The sequence below is a fragment of the Zeus faber genome (assembly GCF_960531495.2).
Source record: "Zeus faber genome assembly, chromosome: 20".
Taxonomy (NCBI): domain Eukaryota; kingdom Metazoa; phylum Chordata; class Actinopteri; order Zeiformes; family Zeidae; genus Zeus; species Zeus faber.
Genome location: NC_137207.1, coordinates 8,211,976 through 8,227,143, shown reverse-complemented (window position 1 = coordinate 8,227,143; position 15,168 = coordinate 8,211,976). Strand labels below are relative to the sequence as shown.

At 47.1% G+C, this 15,168-nt stretch overlaps 1 protein-coding gene across 1 annotated transcript in view; it reads left to right on the top strand.

The window, feature by feature from the left end:
- Positions 1–15,168, top strand: part of rhbdl1 (rhomboid, veinlet-like 1) — a gene marked incomplete at its 5' end in the record, with an annotated part of 50,414 nt that overhangs the window by 27,011 nt on the left and 8,235 nt on the right. The window lies entirely within an intron of this gene.

Here is a 15,168-nt window from a genome sequence, read left to right as displayed (position 1 = left end):
CCTCTCCAGGCTCTCCCTAACCTGATCCCTCATCTCACTTCAGATCGCAATGTAATCTGCGAACATCATAGTCCACGGAGACGCCTGCCTGATCTCGTCCGTCAACCTGTCCATCACCATTGCAAACAAGAAAGGGCTCAGGGACGAACCTTGATGTAATCACACCTCCACCTTGAACCAATCCGTCACTCCTATTCCACACCTCACCACTGTCACACTGCCCTTATACTGTATGTATCCTGCACCACTTTTACATACTTCTCTGCTACTCCCGACTTCCTCATTCAGTAAAATACCACACCTCCTCTCTCTGCACCCTGTCATATGCTTTCTCTAAATCCGCAGACACAATGCAACTCCTTCTGATCTTCTCTTTACTTCTCCATCAACATTCTCAAAGCAAGCATTGCATCTGCAGTGCTCTTTCCTGGCATGAAACCATACTGCTGCTCACTAAACATCACCTCTCCTCTTAACGTAGCTTCCACCAAACTTTCCCATAACTTCATGCTGTAGCTGATCAACTTTATACCTCTGTATTTACTACAGCTCTGCACATCACCCATATTCTTGAAAATCTCTACCAGTACACTTCTTTGCCACTTCACATACACCCTCTCACTTTCCAAGACTGTGTTCAACAATGTACTTTAAAACTCCACTGCCATCTCTCCTCACCATCTCCATGCCTCTACACAGGTCAGCCTTTTTCCTGCTTCCATCACATCAACTTCAAGAACTGACTGTTCACTTGCTGAAAGATTCATTTTAACCCAATTAAGGTTGATACATTCCACAATTTGTAGTTTCAATGATATAAGTCAGGAGAGTGCTGCTTTTGGTAGCGCGTCGTAGGCGGAATGGCGTAGGCGGAATTTTAACCCTTACCTCGGGGTAAGGGTTAAAACAAATTGAGCTGAAAACACATGAACTGGGCTGTGGCGGACAAATGGCCGTGGTCAAGCACCTGCTGCGGAGAGAGCACGGTTTCCTTTCCCGCGGCCACCAAGCTGCCTCGAATCGGCCCAATTAGCGCCCGCGCGAAGCTGATTGGTCCGACTCGAGGCAAGGAGTTTTCTTAATGTTTGTCTGTCTTACAGAGGAGATCGGCGCACAGGCTCGTGAGCAGCCCAGCAGCAGAACGCCATTCCTCCTGCGCCCAAGAGGACCATTATTATCCACAATTATTATAATAATCCTTAGTGATGTATATATAATTGTAGCCTGCGTGCCACATATTAAAATTAATAATAAAACTCTTGTCATGTAGGCGCACCACGGCCAGAAAGACTCCGCCTCCCTCCCCCACCCTTATCTGTGGGAAGAGACCCCCACATGGGCAAAAAAGACTTGTCATCCTGTCTCCAGCACGCTATTCTGGATAGTAATGTGTGGTGAAAATTCACAAAGCTCTCAAATCGACAAATGCACTTAATTGATCTTGTGAAATCGACTTTCCTTTTGATGCAGGTTTCCCCTTCCGGTGATGGTTAAGGTCTTTTACACAGTTGTGTCTTAAGAAACTACATTCAGCTTCCTTGTGGCTTTTTGACAGTGAGTGTGATAAAGAATGCCACCACAGAATGTACTTTGCTTGTTGAAGTTGGAGTTCAATGGGGCCATTTCGCAGACAGGGTTTAATCTACATCAAGACTAAGATAATCCTACTTCAATTAATCCAGAATTTTAAAATACCTTGCTGAGATGTTGCTTAACTTCAGATTAATTAGTTCTAGAGGAGGAAGTCCAAGACTATGAAGGACTAGTCAGCTCCTTCTGTCTGGTCCTGGTGCTGGTCTTTGTACAGATACTCCATTTTCCCTACTGTCAATGTCGACCTGGAGGCTCACACCCATTCATCTAAAGATAAACCTCCCCTTTGCCAGGTTTCATTTAAGCCTTCAGGTAGGCCTAGATTAGCTCTAATCTTCATTCTGGAAATATGATTTATATACACCAAGACTAGGGTAAGTCTGAGACTATTTTAAACCATGACTGAGATAGGCCATTTCAGTTAGTCCAGATTAAAAGTGTGATCTGTGTCCGTGAAACTGCCCCAATGTATTTGGCAATGGCATCCTTGAACCTTCAACCAGAGAGTCCAATGTATTTATGTGTGTATGTTTCTGTATTGGAAAAAAACCTGGAATGCATCGTATGTTGCGTACGACGGTATGGTATGACGTGATGATTGTATTACATAAAAGCTGATAAACAAGGGTGACACGAGAGTGGAATCCCCTGGATTTCCCCGAGCAAATATGGACTGAGACGAAGTTGGCCATCCTCCTGCCAAGCTTACCAGTGTGCCAACAAGGCCTGGTGTGTGGGGCAGAGATAATGAGATGGAAAAATACCTGAAAGCATTAAACAGAAGGCCAGAAGCACCAAGAAAGCGATCAGCCAGTTAAATCATTCTCCATGCAAGAGCTTTGACTCGCGCCGTGACTCTCCGACTCAGAAGGCCTCTTCCTTCTAACTCGGGTCCCAGTGTGAACAGATCTGTGAAGCCTGAAGTAGTCCTGTTTCCCTTTTATTCCCCACATATCTGGTCCAATTGTTCCATTTTGGATCATAGTCTGACAGGGAGAAATGACCCCAAAGGCTTTAATTTATTTGAGCTAATCATCTAATGTAATCTCCACGTGTGAAAAATTATCTCTTCAACATAATCCTGTTAAGAATGTTACTAGGGTCACTTGTTTTTAATGCTTCATTTGTGACATAAATCATACAAGTACAGTGCAGTGAAACGATAAATGGGCAAAGTAGCGAAAGTAATAAAAAATAGTAATACAGTATAAACTAAATCCGAAAGAAATATATACAGCAAGCGAAAAATAAAAAAATAAAAAATTATGTCTATGAGTTTTACGTATGCACAATGAGCAATGGGGAAATACAATCAGTGGGGTGGGAATAAAGATTCAGAATAAAGATTTTGATTTTAGAAGAAGAAGAAGAACAATCTTTAATTGTCACACAGCACACCACACTAACACATGCTCGCACACACACACACACACATGCACATGCTTTGGATGGTGGCAGGTGAAATGAGGCCTCTGCCTTTAACCCATCCTGGCTTGTACTTCCTCTGGGGGCACAGCGAGGAGCAGTGGGCAGGATTCGTGGACGCGCCCAGGGACCTGGTGATGAGTGTCCATTGCTGGTCAGACGATGATGTGTGCATGTTTTTGGGGGGGGTCCTTACTGACGTTAATTTTTAAATATGTTTTTAATACTTGGTTAAGAAAATAGACCTCTCTCAGCTCTATTCCACATAAGTTAAACAAACTTAGTAATGGACTAAAGCCGTCAATGTACAGATCTGTCGATATCACCATGTTTATCCATTGCGTCTTTAATTAGGTTTTTCAGAAAGGAGAACTGATCTCCTCAGATTGGTTTATTTCTTTTCAAATTCAGTGTTGAAAATCTTTAGATTACATTTTATTATTTTTTTTCACACCACCATCCCAGAACAATGCGAGTACGTGGGGACCTGTTCGCTGGGTATTAATCCGGCTTCAGCTGCGCAGAGCCAGCGTGTGGGCGTCCCGGTGTCGCACACGGAGCCGGCCCCGGGGCTCCTCTGGGGAGCTGTGACCCCCCCCCCCCACCGTTGCAGGCGGAGTGACCTTGGTGCGATGCAGAGGCTAGTGCTGTGCTAGTAATCCCCCCCCCCCACACACACATACACAAATATACACTACACGCTGACCCCAAGCCACGAGGCCTCCTTGCAGTAATCTGTTGGCAGGTGTTTCTGGGCTCATTTCCTTCCTCCCACCGCCCCAGCGAACACCTCAATGGCACCAGCACGTTGGGATGATGAAAGTCTCCCACCTGATAATGGAACTTCGCCCAAAGGGGGATGGCATGTACCTTGTTGCTGTGGGTTAGAAGGTGTAGTAGACAGCTCTGTCCACAGACACGGGTTCAGGGAGGGAGACGGAGGCTTGGTGGCAGTGAGGTGGCGAACCGGCAGGGTTTTTGTCATAATGAAGTAAACAAACAAAACAGCTCGCTGGGAACATAAATGATTCATCTGAGATCTTTGTGTGCATTAGGGTCCGTTCCGCGATCTGGTCCGCAGGCTCTCGGATCCTGCACCACACACGATCCTGTGCCATCCGCCCGTCCACCCACTCGGAAGCAGTATAACTTTGAGAGCAGGAAGTGATTTCACGCTCCCCTTTCTGTTTTTCCGAGGGGATGCTTTTTGAAAAGAGGAGAGAAATTCTCCACACAAGGTCGTCTGCTGTGTCTGCTCGCGCCAGCTGAATTGCGGTCGTGAGCGAGGACGGTTTTGGTCGCGATGGGAGTTCATTCACTGACTTTTCTTTCTAAGACAGACAGCTGAGCTTTGGGCATATCTCATCTGTGCACATACCCTTTGTTGTTACACACACACATGCAGGCTAACACACACACACACACACACACACACACACACACACACACACAAAGATATGATTATCTGTGACCCTTGGCGGCTTGGAGCTGTGTTGAGTGGTCTCTACTTAGCAGCTTTGAGGATGTGATGATTGATTTTCTCAGAAGGCCCTGTGCTCCAAGGAATCATGAATATTGCCATATTTCCACTCCTGAGTGGTAAATTTGGATAATGCAGCGGCTTTTGAACGCACAGATTAATCAGCGATGAATACCAAGGGCAAAGGGCAGTTCTATTCAGGGACAGAAATGTCTTTGTCTTTGGCCAGGGTGAGGAACCTTATCTTGCCCCGTGTTAGAAGACATGGAGCAGTCCATATCTTTAATAGAGCTTTCCTAGACCAGCAATACCATTAGAGTTTAAACACTGCTAAGAAACAGAAGCCACTGCAGTGAGGGCCATTTAATGCTGTGGGCTTTTCAAAAACAATGGTGGACTAGAGCTGGTGTGACAGATGGCTGGCCTCCAGTTGTGTCACCCTGAATATCCTCCCATCACCCCAACCCCCCCTAGCATAGCTCTGCCATGCTCCTCTTATTTGCTTGTATTATACTTCAGCCACCTCTAAACTCATGTCTTGTGACGCAGTGACTGCTGTTGTCCAAAAACAAACCTACTGTATCTGCATGCGGCGTACACTCAAATGTCATCTAATATTAGTTGATGTCTGGGAGATGCACGGTAACATTTTTATTTTGTTCATGAAGGATTTCCTGCCTCACCTCTCTTGCCCCCGTGCTAAGTCCCGATGTTGGCTGGAAATCAAAGCCCTTCTCTGTTTATTGAAGGCGGTTATAGTGAAGATCACACTCTTCCTCCAGCTGGAGGTAAAAACAATATTTTGTTTTTGTTCATTTTCTCTTTCATTGTTGCCACTCCCTGCATACATTGTACGTTGATTGTATCTCCTCTCTCTCTCTCTCTCTCTCCCCCCCTCTCTCATTTTCAATCCCTCTCCCATCTCTGTCTTTGTTTGTCTTTCAAACACAGCTACCTTTTCCACAAACGCCTCCTCTGCCATACAGTTATCCTTTCAGCAATTCACACTATTTTCCCCTCTCGCTCTCTCTCTCTCTCTCTCTCTCTCTCTCTCCTTGCCTCCTGTGTTGTGCTCTGTAAATAAATCTGAAAAGACGCTCCGCGGTTTATTAGCTGTGAGAGACAGCGCGGGGAGGGTCCAGAGTGCTGACTGCAGCATATCTCGCTGTCAAGATTCATGGATGCATATGGCAGAGACCTGATTTTTAAAAACACACACACACACACACACACACACACACACACACACACACACACACACACACACACACACACACACACACACACACACACACACACACACACACACACACACACACACAGGCACAACAGTGGGTGGAGATGTCAGCTATTTAAATAGCTCTAATAAGCAGGCCTCTTGATAACCTAATTTGGCTTCATGAGTGGCACCATTTTGCCTTTTTTCAGTTTTTTCTTCTCCTTTCACAAACCATCAATTAGATGCTGTTGGCAGCACCAGATTGAATGTGACGTGATTGCGTGCCTGAGACGCAGGCTCACATTATCTCGTGACAATGTAAAATGACAAAGCTCGCTGGCCTACTTTTGTACTTTGGTTTGGGGTAAAACAAACTGACTTTGTGGGGGTTAGGCCTTTGTAATCGGTCCTTTCAAGTGGGAGCCCGGAGTGATCTTCGCCGATAAAAGAACAGCATGCCGTCATTCGTAGCGCACTTCAATAGGCAGGTGCTATCAACCACAGACGAATAATAGCCACTTTGTGGACTGCTAGATGTGCTCGTACCAAGTCCAGGCTGACACTCAAATCACAGCACCGCGTCCTTGCGGCGTCCCTCCGTGATCCATTGATTGACCGACGAATCCAAAATCAAGAGCAGCAGCATAATGTATGCCAATGTCCCCGAACATACACACATATGTCTTGTTGGTCACTTTCCCCCGCTGCTGCTTTTGAGCTAGGTGAAGGACCGTCATGTTTGCTTGCAATTATTCCTCAAGTTTTTCACCATCCGTTCCAGTTTAGAATAGACAAGATCAGACTCAACCCAAACCCATGAAAGTTGACCAAATTATTTCTTCAAAGTCATTACATCAACAGTAAATCCCATTTGATGTAGCTTTAGAATACACAGAGTCAAAACCATGACTTGACATGTGTGCACTTCCTCTTCCCAAAGGCTGCAAATGGTGGCAGTGTAAACACTACGTAGCACTATCACTAAACAAAAGGTAGGTAGAGGGAGACATTGGTTGTTCCCAGAGGCATGATTTTCCACATAACTTGAGGATTAAGGCGCTTTCTATCTCATGTCTTTCAGTGTGACTGGGCTAGTTGGAAGGACACCGTGAATAGTGAATACAGGGAACCGTGGAATAGCCTCGGGCGCTCCCTGGCAATGGCCCCCTGTCTGCACCTCTTCTGCAGGAAGATGGAGTGCAAAATTGTGCCATCGCCGAGGGGCAGCCCAGGGTACGACCAGCGGTATGATGGGTTCGGTTACGCACATCAAGTTCAGTTATGTCATTTTCCGCACTGAGGATGATGGGAGGTATAGCCCTGAGTGAACAGTTGACCCTCAGTCAACACTGTGCACTTCAGCTGTCAACTGCACATCGGGTATGAGCGCAAAGCACCGAGAAGGAGAGAGCTCCAAGAAAGTCGACGAGTCCAGATACTCGACAATCAATAATCTGGGACAAAGAACTATCAACTGTGCAGAAATTCCTCGCTGCTCCTGCCTAGTGAGATTTTCCTAAATCTCAACCCCCCCACCCTATAAGCGATGTGCCCAAATGACAGGCAAGCTTAATATTCATACTGTATCTGTGGAGCAGTTTCCCCAAAGCACAGCAAGTGGGAGGAGAGAGTGTGCTGCGCGTCCTCCCCACGGAACACCGCTCTTCCTCTCTCAGTCCTGGGGGACTCCAACTCTCTCTTCTCCCTCCATCTACAGATGGTGTGTCACCACATCAACAAGGATCTGCCACAAGGCAGTTTGGTGTTACATCCCTCTCACCTCTCACGCAGGGCGGAGCAACGTTCATTTAACGGCTGTGGCGGTGCTGATGTGCTTTGAAATGAGGTGAAAATAAGCAGAGGAGCGTAGATGTCATGTACATCTGATACCTCACAGCCGACTAATCCGCAAGCGTCAAAGCAACAAATGAATCGCAGTAGTGGTGTAACGAAACGTAGTTTAGATCAATGATCCATACAGATTGAATCAATGGAAAGCAAAGATATATTTGTCTCCCTTCCTTTTTTTTTTGCGGATCTGAAATATGATCCGATCCGTGACTCAAAACCGTGATACCATCCGAACCATGAGTTTTGTGATCCGTTGCAACCCTAAATCGCAGGAATTAAGGGACGGGGAAACATACTACAATGGATACAAATAGAGAACCTCAAAGAATGCAGTATTTCCGTTACTTTGAGGAGATCCGATTCCATATACGTGGCAAAGTGTGTAATTGCCATTTGCGCTAAGCCGTTTGTAGAATTGGTGAATCTTTCAAATCTTCATTTGCTGCATCCACTTTCCATCAACCTTCAGATGCCCCATAAATCCATGTTAAATAGAACCATAAGTGTCGAGGCGAGGGGAGATGAATGACAAGGGCGCACTAGCCGATTACCATCTGTCATCCAGCGATCATAGGCGCCAGCCAGCACTCGGCTGACGACACACACTTGAAGACACTATTTTTTCACCACGCACGCACATGGAATATGAATCGTTACTACATGCTCTATATATCTGATGTCATAACTCCGGCGTACTCCGACTGTGATTACAAAGGGCCTGTTTTGTTTTATCAGCCCTCTCCGCTTCCCCTTATCAACTCGTTTGCATAATTAACACGGCCTCACCAGCCGCGGCTGACTTTGATTTCTTCTGTTTGGCATTCTGTCTGTACTTCAAGGCAACGGTCACCGGAAAACTCTGTGAGGGGCTGCACTTCCAGGGCTGTCGTCGCCAACATAGCTGGCAAACGATGACATCAAAATACAATAAGAAATCAAATGGACACAATTTTACATTACAGCTGCACGGTAATGGCTCTTTGCTCGCCATGCTCGCTTCTCCCGATACCGTCTTTGCTTCCGTAAGCCTCGCACTCATTTTACAATTACGCTTCCAAAGAAAAGGCGGCTGGCCTCTTGCCACAGCGTACATATTCCTGATTAGACTCCTAAGTACAATGCAGGGCCTTTCTATTTGACTTGAGAATGTATATATACATTGTACACAAATACAACCCACTGTACAAGGGGCTGGTGGTCATCCGTTTACAAACTGTCTGTATTTTTATTTTCTCAGAGTAGAGCAGGGGGATTTCCCGAAGCATTCTGGAAATAAAACCCAGTTAGAAATCATTCCACCACTCTTAAAGATTTTTTTATTCCATGAGATGATCCGAATGTCATAGGACTGTTCTCCATTGAGCACAACCCTAATTATGAGCTTAATATAGATCCACAGGAGGGGAGTGTGTGTGTGATTACATGTATGTTGTCTTCAATGTGCTCAAGAAGAGTTGAGTATCTCTCCCACTCCCTCTCTCTCTCTCCAGGGCTCGACATTAACACTTGTCCACTTGCCTGGGGCAAGTAAAGTCTGTGTTCTGCAAGTGGAATGCCTCATGCAGTTGACAATCGGGCAAGTGAAAAATAAATGTGATCTCTAATGTATCGTGGTCTGAAAATAAACTGCGTACGGTATCGCTGCTGCGTTGCTTTTCCAAATGTGATCTTTAGATTATCTGAAAATAAACGGTGTACTGTATCGCTAAAGTGGCGCTTTTCCAGCTGATCTCTGGCTCCATGCGGGAGTCTTTTTTAAATTTAATTTATTTTTTAAACCCATCCCCTTCTTTGGAGAACTTACCATGTTTTGGTCTATAAACAACTAATCACTAGTCCAAGAGGGGGAGAATTACCACGGGTGAGACAAATAAACATAGAACTAAACAACAACAAGTACATGGAAAAACATAAACATAGAAACAGCAGATAACAGCATCTCTAGTTACTGTAATTAAGACCAGGAAAACTGAAACAGCGATTCAACCCACCACCATGAGCATGCACAAGATGCAACTGCAGGCACAGAACCCGGGCCGCGTCTCCAGGCAAGGACCGCATGCGCAGAGCCAGGTCCCGCACCAACAGACCGACACCCAGCCCAAACTGGTGCTCAGCAGGGCGTCAGATATATGGCCCCTTCACCACCCGGGGCACACGCCGTATAGAAGCCGCGCAGTGGGAGAAAAGGCCGACAGCGCACGCCAACCCACACCCACGACACCAAGGGGTCTCCCATGGGCCCGAGAAGGCACCCAGCAGCGCTCTCCACAGCCCCGCAGGGTCGACGCACGCCAGAAACCACCAAGCGCAAGCTGCTAGGACTCTAACCCAGTCGGCAGGGGGCCGACCCGGGAGCCACCCGGCCAACCACCCCCACTCACCGACCCACCATCGCCCTGCCCCCCTTGAAAACCCTAGTGCTTAATATGTGCTGTTGGCAATTGCAGTTAAAATTGCGGGGTGCGGGGGTGCGAGTCCTCCCAGCAAGTCAAACCCGAATCACTAGCACCCCTCCTGCCCCACAGACCCTGGTCTGGTGGAGTGTTGTTCAGAGTAAGATTTATGTGCAGGTGTATGTGTTCTAAGCTAATATGAGTGGTATTAAAATTTCAGGACAGACGAGAAGCGCTTCGGAGCAGGAGCATGACGGGCAAGATCGCAGCTGCCCGCCACATCGCTACCCACATGGCTTGCACCCCACCCGTCTCGTAAACCCTGGGCCTATTGTGTGGTGTATGTACTGAGTATGAGTTTTGGCACTGGGAGACTAGGCACAGCCAGATCACCGCAGGGGTGTGCACCATATCCAGAAGCACCCAACTTACAGCGACCAGCGGGCACAGAGCAGCCCGCCATGTGCCTTCGCCTTCGCCCATGACCAGCCCCCGGCCGTCGGGCATGCGGACCACAGAACAGAGGGCGGCAGACGACCCTCCCACCTACAGCCCCACAGCAAGGAGCGCCCCACACACCGAGAGCTCCACAGAGCACGTACCCAGGCAGCTCGATGCAAAGTCAGAAGTCTGCCCCCACCGAAGGAGACCACATGGGGAGCCCGCGCCGAGCACACCCAGCCAGGCTCAGGTCCCCGACCGGGTCACAGAACCAGACGGAACACCTAACCAGCCCCGGCACAACGCACCCCAACCCGCTTATTGAGATTATTGTGCGTAATCACCGGGTGACATTTCACTGCATACATGTATGGCTGTATGTAGATGTATGCGACAAATAACCTCTTGAATCTAGAATCTTGAATCTTGATGAAGCGGGGACTGTTCCCCATGCGGTGTTCCAGTCTGTGAACCCGGTGGAAGGTGATCTGCTTCGCGGTGTCCGTGGGGAGTTTCAGGGCGGTGTGTAGGAAGTCTTTCACCATGTTTTCTTGTGTCTGTGTGGTTCTCGGGGATCCCAGAAAAGATGAGGTTGTCCCGCATACTTCTGGATTGGATATCCAGCATAGTCTCTTTCATTATTTTATTTTTACTTTCTTTACAACCTCGATCTCTGTTGTGAGATGCTTCACAGAGGTTTTTAGATCCACGTTGTACTTTTGCATCTCATGACCGTGCAGTGCAGGAAATCAAGGCTGGCTTCAATCTTGGAAACGTCTCGAAGGAGCGGACCAAGTATGTCCAGCTTCTTGTTAATATCATCCAAGACACTAACCTCTACCACACTGGGAATTAGATCATCTGTATCGGTAGCTGAGTCTGCCTTCTTTCTTTCGCTGGATTGTTAGAGTCCTGGTCCTCCTCTATCACATGCTTGTTATAATAATAATCAATATAATCCTTGAGGTCCACCACTTTCGATTCACGTAGTGTTATTTTATATATATCACAATCAGAAACATCTTTATTTCACGTTTACACGTACAAGGAATTTGTCTTGGCGTTCGGTGTATATGTGAAACATAAATGTAAAACAATAAGTAAAATATGTAAGAATACGTTAAATAAGACTATTTTGTTTTTTAAATAAAGCTTTACAGTTTGTGTTCAGGACCGTTTGTGACGTTCAGGACCGTCTAGTGTCTATGGGGGGTGCACAATCCTACCTGCACGCCTCAGGGTCCTGGAGGCGTACAGGTTCTGGAGAAATAGTAGATTGCAGCTAATCTCCTTCTCAGCGAAGCGAATGACACGCTGCAGTCTGCCCTTGTCCTTGGTGGTTGCAGCAGCGTATCAGATGGTGATGGAGGAGGTGAGAATGGACTCAATGATGGAGGTGTAGAAGTGCACCATCATCGTCTCTGACAGGTTGAAGTTCCTCAGCTGCCACAGGAAGTACGTCCCCTGCTGGGCTTTCTTGACGATGGAGCTGATGTTCAGCTCTCACTTGAGGCCCTGGTAGATGATGGTTCCCAGGAAGTGGCAGGACTCCACAGAGTCGACTGGGGAGTCACATAGGGTGATGGGGGGTGAGTGGAGCTGCGTTCTTCCTGAAGTCCACAACCATCTCCACTGTCTTCACAGCATTGAGCTCCTGGTTGTAATGGCTGCACCAAGTCACCAGATGGTCAAGCTCCCACCTGTAGGCTGACTCATCCCCACCAGTGATGAGCCCAATGAGGGTGGTGTTGTCCGCAAATTTCAGGAGTTTGACAGACTGGTGGCTGGAGGTGCAGCAGTTGGTGTACAGGGAGAAGAGCAGAGGAGAAAGAACACAGCCTTGAGGGGAACAGGTGCTGATGGTCCGGGAGTCGGAGAAGTGTTTTCCCAGCTCCACGTGCTGCTTCCTGTCAAACAGGAAGTCTGTGATCCACCTGCAGGTGGAGTCAGGGATGCTCAGCTAGGAGAGCTTGTCCTGCAGAAGAGCTGGGATGATTATGTTGAAGGCGGAGCTGAAATACACAAACAGGATCCTGGCGTGGGTTCCTGAGGAGTCCAGGTGCTGAAGGATGAAGTGGAGGACCAAGTTTGCTGCATTGTCTACTGACCTGTTGGCTCTGTAGGCGAACTGCAGGGGGTCCAGGAGAGGGCTTGTGATGGATTCGAGTTGGGAAAGCACAAGGTGTTCAAAAGACTTCATCACCACAGAGGTCAGGGCGATGGGTCTGTAATCATTAAGTCCTGTGGTCTTTGACTTCTTTGGGACTGGGATGATGGTGGAGGATTTAAAGCAGGTTGGTACATGGCATGTCTCCATTGAGGTGTTGAAAATGTCTCTGAAAACCAGAGATCTGATCGGCACAGTGCTTCAGGGTGGATGGAGAGACAGAGTCTGGTCCGGCTGTTTCTGCCTCTTGAAAAGCCTATAGAGGTCCCTCTCCAGGATCGAAAGAGTCGTCACTATTTGTGGGGGAGGTTGTGAAGAGGTCCAGTCTCCTGCTGTGGTGGGGGAGGTGGAGCTGGTAGGCTGGGGCTGGTGGAAGGTGTCACGGGGATGGTGTCAGGACTGTCCTATTGTCTTTCAAAGCGACAGTAGAAGTTGTTCAGGTCGTTGACCAGGCGTGAGTTGTTCATGGAGTGAGGTGTTTTTGGTTTGAGGTTCATGATTTGTCTGAACCCTTTCCAGACAGAGGCAGAGTCATTGGCTGAAAACTGGTGTTGGAGTCTCTTTGAGTACAGTCATTTAGCGACTCGCACCTCTTTGCTAAACCTGTATTTAGCCTCTTTAAACATATCACTGTTCCCTCTCCTAAACACCTCTTCCTTCTCTGACCTTAGCTGTCTCAGTTTAGCTGTGAACCAGGGCTTGTCGTTGTTGTAACTTACCCTGGTGCGTGATGGTACACAGCTCTCTTCACAGAAGCTGATGTATGATGTCACTCTGTGTACTCATCCAGACTGTTGGTAGCAGTCCTGAAAACATCCCGGTCGGTGCAGTCCAAGCACGTCTGAAGATCCTCCACAGCTTCACTGGTCCACTTCTTTGATGTCTTCACCAAAGGTTTAATTTCTGCCTGTATGCAGGAATCAGGTGGAAAATTAGGTGGTCAGAGTGTCCCAGTGCAGCTTGGGGGACAGTGTGATAGGCACTGCTTACTGTGGTGTAACAGTGGTCCAATGTATTCTCCTCTCTGGTGGGGCATTTAATAAACTGTCTATATTTGGGGAGTTCATGGCTGAGGTTTCCTTTGTTAAAGTCGCCAAGGACAATAACCAAGGAGTCAGGGTTTGTACGTTCCACTGACCGTATCTGGTCGGCGAGCATGCACTTGTGCGCATGTGCGTCCTGCATGTTGGCTTGTGGTGCTATGTAAACACTGACCGGTATGAAAGAAACAAACTCACTGGGAGAAAAGAAGGGTTTGAAGTTAATGAAGAAAGATTCCAAATCAGGAGAACAGTGCTGTAGGATCACTGTCACGTCATTAGACCAGCTACTGTTAGTGTAAAAACACAAACCTCCACCTTTTGTTTTGCCGCCACAGAGTTGTGTCCCAATCCGCTCTGAAGAGTTGGAAGCCTGCCAGCTGCAGCGCAGAGCCCCGATGTTCATGAGCTCTTCTCTGGTGTATGAGCTCCCGGAATTGTCACAAAAAACTAAATTAACAAACAAAATAAGACAAAACAACGGACACAGACACACAGAGGTCACACTTGCGTCATTTGCGCATATGTATATTTGCAATTCGCTTTTTTAATTTGTCTGAGTTGGAGCAGATTGTGGTCGTTATAGATCGGGCAGCTGGGTGCCGCCATGTTGGATCTGTACTCACTTCCGTCTTCTCGCGAGATCACAGCATGCTCCGCGGCAAATTCCCCCACGTCCCATTAACTTGTCTTTGAGAGACAGCTTCTTGCACGGAGCTGGAGTGGTATGGCCAGGGGTGGAGCCTGCTCGCAGCTCGTGTGTTCTAATAATTTAAAGAAAAAGTGTGTTCCAGCTGAATAAAGAATGATATATTTTAAATATAAAAACGTGAAAGCACCACTTAGAGAAACCTGCTGAGTCCCGTTAAACAGCACGAGAGTGAAACTCAAATTAATTGTCATTTAAGATTCACTCGTTGCGCGTGTTGTTTAAAGACACCCCACATCTCAATTGCAGGCAATTTTTAAAGACACCCCACATCTCTGTTCTCCATATGCCTGCTCACCTGCGCTTCATAAGAGTAGTTAACGTTATGTATATGATTTGGATTGTGATATTAAAGATAAGAACAATAAAAACGATTGCCGAACCCTAACTTTACTGTGTGTAAACAGTTTATACCGTATTTGTTGTAATTGTTATTTATTGAATTGTGTTGTTAATTCTATGTTTTATTCGTTAATAAATCATAAAAATTGTCCAAATCCCTGTTGGTTTTATTTGTTTTTTAATAGGCCTATATTTTCCATTTCGGACAAGTAAGTTGGGCTATTAGCAAGTAAAACATCTTGCCCTTCTAGCAAGTGGCTGAAAGAGCTTAATGTCAAGCCCTGCTCTCTCTCCCTCTCTCCCTCTCTCGGTCATGTGCTGTGGATTTAAAAAGGGCAGGTGAAGGTCAGCGGCTCAGCTCAGACAGACGTGCCGCTGTCCCGCAGATGCTCAGAGGGCCGATGCGCGATGAGTAACCAAGCCCAAACTCTTCTGTTTCTCCTCCCTTTTCTTCCCTACAACCCAATACATTCGCTCTCATGCTCTCCCTCTCTTTCTCCTCTTT